General features: G+C 36.6%; 1 protein-coding gene across 2 annotated transcripts in view; it reads right to left on the bottom strand.

Annotated features, from left to right (window-relative positions):
* Positions 1 to 6,000, bottom strand: part of LOC592222 (tripartite motif-containing protein 2) — a 64,576-nt gene extending 58,576 nt beyond the window's left edge. For both annotated transcript variants that reach the window (XM_030981200.1, XM_030981202.1), the window contains exon 1: positions 5,628 to 6,000. The gene's annotated coding sequence lies outside the window, so the exon portion shown is untranslated. The remainder of the gene's footprint in view (positions 1 to 5,627) is intronic.

The following is a 6,000-nucleotide window of genomic DNA, read 5'->3' on the forward strand; positions in this document are numbered from 1 at the left end:
AATACATGTACCACAGACTAAGGACTTTCATTACACCAAGGACATTCAGTGTTTCCAGAACAACAGTATTATTGTTGGTCACCCTTCACTATAGTTCACTATAAGTACCTCTTAGACTTTTGAGTGTGTTGGAAAGTACATCCATTCACATTTCAGTTGTAACTATGCCATATGCTCTAGATCATGATATATTTTCCCCACATAAATATGTAATTTCTATTGATGAAACGCTCTAGAGTGATCCATATTGATACATGGTATTTGGTTTTCATGGGCACAATTAAATCAGCGCGTATTCAATGCGACACGTTTTTCGCAAATAATTTTAGATTGGCTTAGTGACGTCACAATGGCCACCATGGGCTTACTAAGTACAATAGTTAAGTGTGATCTGCATAAGACTTGAGCCATTTTACTTAGTTAAGATAAATGCAAAGTAAAATGCTTACTAACAAGCATTCATGCTTTCTTAGCAGTCAGTTAAAATAACCAACCACTACCACATCCCCAAAAATTGACACAATTCTAGTATCAAATTGAATACGGCCCCAGATGCTTATAGGCCTAATGTATATTCACAAATTAAACTAATCTGTACAGCATGTTAAAATGAGTTTAATCTGTTTTAATCTTGACAATGTGAGGTAAATAAAACCACAAAAGGAACATTAATTAATTCAAGAAACACTAAACAGGACAATTTAATTTTAACTTTAATTTTTCATACTGGTAAATGACCAATATGTTTATATATATATATATGCCAGCAAAAAAAAAGTATAGAAGGTTAGTAACATGAAATCTTATCAAATTGTGGAGCGTGTGTGCAGCGCTTTGTAACTGCAAGGAAAAGGCGCTATATCAAATATCTTTTGGATTGGATTGGATAGTATTTCAGAACATTTGAATAAACAGAGAGTGAGAGAGAGAGAGAGAGAGGGGGAGAGAGAGAGGGAGAGAGGGGGAGAGAGGGGGAGAGAGAGGGAGAGAGAGGGAGAGAGAGCGAGAGAGAGGGAGAGAGAGGGGGAGAGAGAGTGGGAGGGGGTGAAAGAGGGGGAGGGGGAGAGGGGGAGAGAGAGAGAGGGAGAGAGGGGGAGAGAGGGGGAGAGAGAGGGAGAGAGAGGGAGAGAAGGGGAGAGAGAGGGAGAGAGAGGGAGAGAGAGGGAGAGAGAGGGAGAGAGAGGGGAGAGAGAGGGGGAGGGGTTGAAAGAGGGGGAGGGGGAGAGAGAGGGGGAGAGAGAGAGAGGGGAGAGAGGGAGAGAAGGGGAGAGAGAGTGAGAATGAGAAAGAAAAAGTGAGAATGAGAGAGAAAGGGAGAGAGAGGGACATAGAGAGAAAGAGAGAAAGAAAGTGAGAGAGAGAGAAAAAAAAGGTTCCAGACTAATTTAAATGTCAAGACATTTTGATCTAATTAGGGTGTCTTCTAAATAGGAAGGGGGTACAAGAGATCAAGGAAAAGACCTAATCAGATTAGAAATTAACAAATAAAACCAGTTCAAACAGATGTCAAGTACCTTTGAGCAATTTTTCTTTAAACAACCTTTATCTGAATTTGGTCAAAGGTACAGTTGTGAGGTAACAATAGAGAGGGCTTGGTAAGAAAAGATTTCTCATTAATCACAATGATGAATCATGAATGATTACATCCGGAAATATTAGTCTCTTCTCATAATATTTACTATGCATGAATGATATGGTTTTATTTCACAAAATCAACCACCTATACAATAAATGTACAAACAATTAAGGAAATAAAGCATAACCTTGTCCATAAACCACAGAAACCAATAGCATAAATATTACATAGCAGATACCGACATGCTCTGGCAAGCATTGTAGCTGTAAATATGAAAGATAGATGTAGCATGATTTTGGGTACAGATTGAGTCAGAAGTATGAACTCTCACTATACTCTATAGACCTAACAGTGAATGTGAAATGACAGCCTGGAGTATCTATGGCTAAACGTTGATGGAGCTTGTTTTCCACATCTCAGGCAGCCAGTATAAAGCCTGGAAATATTTCCTCCATAAAAGTTATCATGACCTAAGGACCTATACAAATACTTGGACAGGCCACTCTCATTGCATGTATACATGTCCATGGTCGAGGTGTGGCATTCAGAACTGAATCTGAAAACCATCTCACTATTTCTACTCTTACTCTATATGAAAACACATACCCTTATGTATGGCAAAAATACTGCGATGCAAAAAAACACATATTTTTCTACAAATACTATGATTGTAAAGAAAATGAAAAATAGGCCATCTACTCTGATTCTTCTACAGGACAAAGTGAGACAGTTGGCAAAGGCAAACTTGACACTTAATTTTTAAATTATGACATTTCAAATTTCCAGACTTTTTAACATTATCTACCCATTTGCAGCATGGATGTTTCATGCATAATAAAGATTTACAAACAAGAAAATATTGATTTGGAACAGATTGATGCTTCCTACTTTATCAACCCGTCTGCCCGGACTGTGTCAGATTTGATGGTTCCTTGAGAAAGAAAAACTATAGACCACCATCAACAATACAATCTATACAGCATGAGCATACCACCATTTCCTCATGAGGTTCTCGATGGCAAGAGAGCTAAAACATACCACTTTGGGTTTATTACATAACATCATGTCCATTTAACTGTATCTAATTGTAATCCATGTAACAAATCCCTTATGGTCACTAGGAAATAGTTTAGGTTGAATCTAAATACATAAATAATCTTGAATAGACAGCTTTGTAATGGATGGCTGCTTAAAGAAAAAGACCAGTTATCGTCAGGCGATTGCATTGTGAAAGAAATGTTGTGGAATCGATCAGATAAGTATTGGTGTGTGCTGCAAGGTTCTGGAATCATCAAAACGATAAGAAATTTGGCCCAGTCCTGGTCAAGTTACAAGCCCTGTACACAGGAAGATGTATATGGGACTATGCGACACGTGTGCGATATCTATCAGGTCCAAATAGATATAATAATTTACCAAATATATCAATTAGTAGGTGATTTCTCGGCAAAACTTGTATCATCACGTATTAGTTAAAACATATTCTTTCACATGATTGGTAATAAGAGCTTCCATTTCATTTTTTGAGAGGGGGGCGTTTCCAAAACTGGTCTTTACCGGTATATACCTCTAACTCTAATCAGGATCACCTATATTATTGTCTGGTCTGACAGAGGTTGGGTATGTCAAGAATTCCGGTACTTTTAGCACTACCATAAGGAATTTGCGGAGGAGAACGGGGAGGGGTTGTCGTTACAGCTTATATGATTCAACAGTGTGGAACACAAACAATGGATAAATAATTCCAAACATTTACCAATTTTCACACCAGTGATTAAATACAAACACAATTCTTCTAAATTGACAGATGAAATCAATACATGAAGAAGAAAAAAAATAGTTGTGCAGTGTAAAGCTATGGTCACAAAGGTTCGTACGAACGATTATTTCGTACGAATCTCCATTTTTCCATTGTCTTCCCGAATTGCCATTGTCTGAAAATCGTTTGTACGGCGTTCGTAGCAGCCTGTAACGGTATTTGTGACCGAGGCTTTAGTTGTACAAGGGTTCATTTAAAAACGTAATGCAATATTATCAGAGGTCTTTATTGACCCCCTTTCAAAAAAACTATAAATACATAAGTTTTTAAAGAAAATGCTCCTTAGGTATTTTTTATTCGTCAATTTTGAATATGAAAAAACATATTCTATCTGACCCTAACAAATTTGATATTCAGAGTTTACTATCGTAGTTGGTGGGATGTATGTATGAATTTGTGATTTTCTACTGAATATGCAATTTAATTTCAGTCAGCCTCTATTTTATATTCAACATTACCATGTAACTCAATGTCAACTGTCAAGTCTAACTTGGACCCCAAAAACCCTCTAGTATGGAGATATATTTGTTAATACGATTTCAATCCAACCTTTCGTTGGCCTCTATAACTGATTTCCATACCCACCTACATGTAGAGGTCCTGTTGACTTTGTTTATGAGTAAAAACAATCACATCCTCCATTGCGTGCCAAATATCTGATGGACTTTCTAAATTGAATTAGCAAGCCCTGACAAATAGTTTACTGTGATCTAAATTCCATTGAATGTGGGTGGTTTAATATGAGCTGTCATCATAAACTCATTCTAGGTCAGATTCAAACAACAACTTTCATTTGATAAACATGAACATCAAACTCCTGTATCAAACAAAATTGTGTTCATTTCTAAAGAGATATCTTTTACTAAGGATAAAGAAATCTGTAATTAATCTTTAATCACAGTTAAGATAAAATTCAGATTGGAATAAGCAGTTTTACCACAGAATATGAATATTACAACATTTTCAGCTCTGCTTTCTATCAGGTCAGAATAAAACTTATATTTGGTAAAGTACTAAAATGATAAAGTAAATCATCCTCTCTTCTCTACTATAAGGGGGAAAGGGAGGGGGGATTCCAAGTCGGAAAGACTTTTGAGTAAAGTCACTCATTGGACCATCTATGTGTGGGCACTTATCAAGTAAGTAACAGTCAGCCTCTAAATGTCTCTGCCAGAATTATCAGCAAAATTTAGGAGTAATAAACTTGCCATTTGGAATCCAGGATGTAATTAATTCGACTTAATCTCAATCACCTAGATCACATAGAATTTTCTGGCTCTTTTTTTGTACCATGGTGGCTAGTGATCTTATACTCCTCTTCAAAATTCTGTAACACCAATCTTTGAGTGAGTGTGTGCACTCACAGTCACATTGTAAGAGGTCACCCTAGCATGGCAAGCAAGGGAACTACATATGTCTGATGCATGGGGCATTTGAGTAAAGTGAATGGAGAGAATACTCCATTAAAGAAATAAATCAATTCAAAAAAATACAATACAATACATGAAACAAAAAATGAATAAATTAAACAAAAAAGACAGACACAATTTTTGATAACTACGTACTAGATAGAAATTGAGATATAGCAACAAGCAGAAGATAGACCTGGAAACCAGACTGCATACAGGAAATACTGTATTTTCAAACTAGATCCAGTAATAAGGTAATATAGAATGGTGTACTGACTAGTAGTTAGTTAAATTTGACTCTACATTAAGAGCCATGCAGCAGAATTCAAATGTATTAATACACTGTATTCAGATGAACCAGAAGATTGCCAGACATAGCAACATATCATGAAACCATGTATTCAGCTATTTCAATTAGCAATCACACTGAGCTAGTACTTATACATGTATTAAGGTCATGAACATTCATTTAATGTGAAGACATTTATAATATTGTTGTTACATTTTTCTATTATTGACATTAAACAAGGTCATGAAGGTCACAATCTTTTGTGCCTTACTGAAAAGACATAGATCTATGAAATGTTATCAACTAGCTGTGACCGATTCGAATTAAAAAAAATTACAAAAAACTTTGTGTGTATTGCAAACCCAATAATTCATCAGAATCATGCTCATTTACTTCAAACTATGATATTTTTATCAACAAAAATAAAAATTCATTTACAACTTTTACACAGTATACAGGTATACACGTGTCTAAGGTTAGATCAACTAAACCACTACCACTAGTACCAGGAAAAGCTAAAGGCAGGATACTTACAATGTCAATGTGCATGAATTAGAGCCCTCTGCTCGGAGGCTGTGATCGGCTCAGTTACGTCTGTCTAATTCCAGAAGTATTCCACGTCTTCCGTAATTTGTCGATGACCTAAGAAACACCAGATTATCCACAATAATTGGTTGGCCCTAGCTAGAGCTAGAGTAAGTTAGTTCAATCCACAATTCACAAAATACATACTATTCAGTGTACAGTACGAGTGGCGAGCTCCGCTGGGTTCATTCATTCATTCTAAAAGTGATTCAGGATTGCGCAAGTATTTTGCGTGTGGTGCTGCCTGCACTGTGCTCGATGCGCTGCAGACTCAGCAATTAGATAGTAAACCCCTGTCTAGCAATGCACGGGCGGAGTGAGA

Source organism: Strongylocentrotus purpuratus, unplaced genomic scaffold (assembly GCF_000002235.5).
Source record: "Strongylocentrotus purpuratus isolate Spur 01 unplaced genomic scaffold, Spur_5.0 spur5_scaffold_11, whole genome shotgun sequence".
NCBI classification, from domain to species: domain Eukaryota; kingdom Metazoa; phylum Echinodermata; class Echinoidea; order Camarodonta; family Strongylocentrotidae; genus Strongylocentrotus; species Strongylocentrotus purpuratus.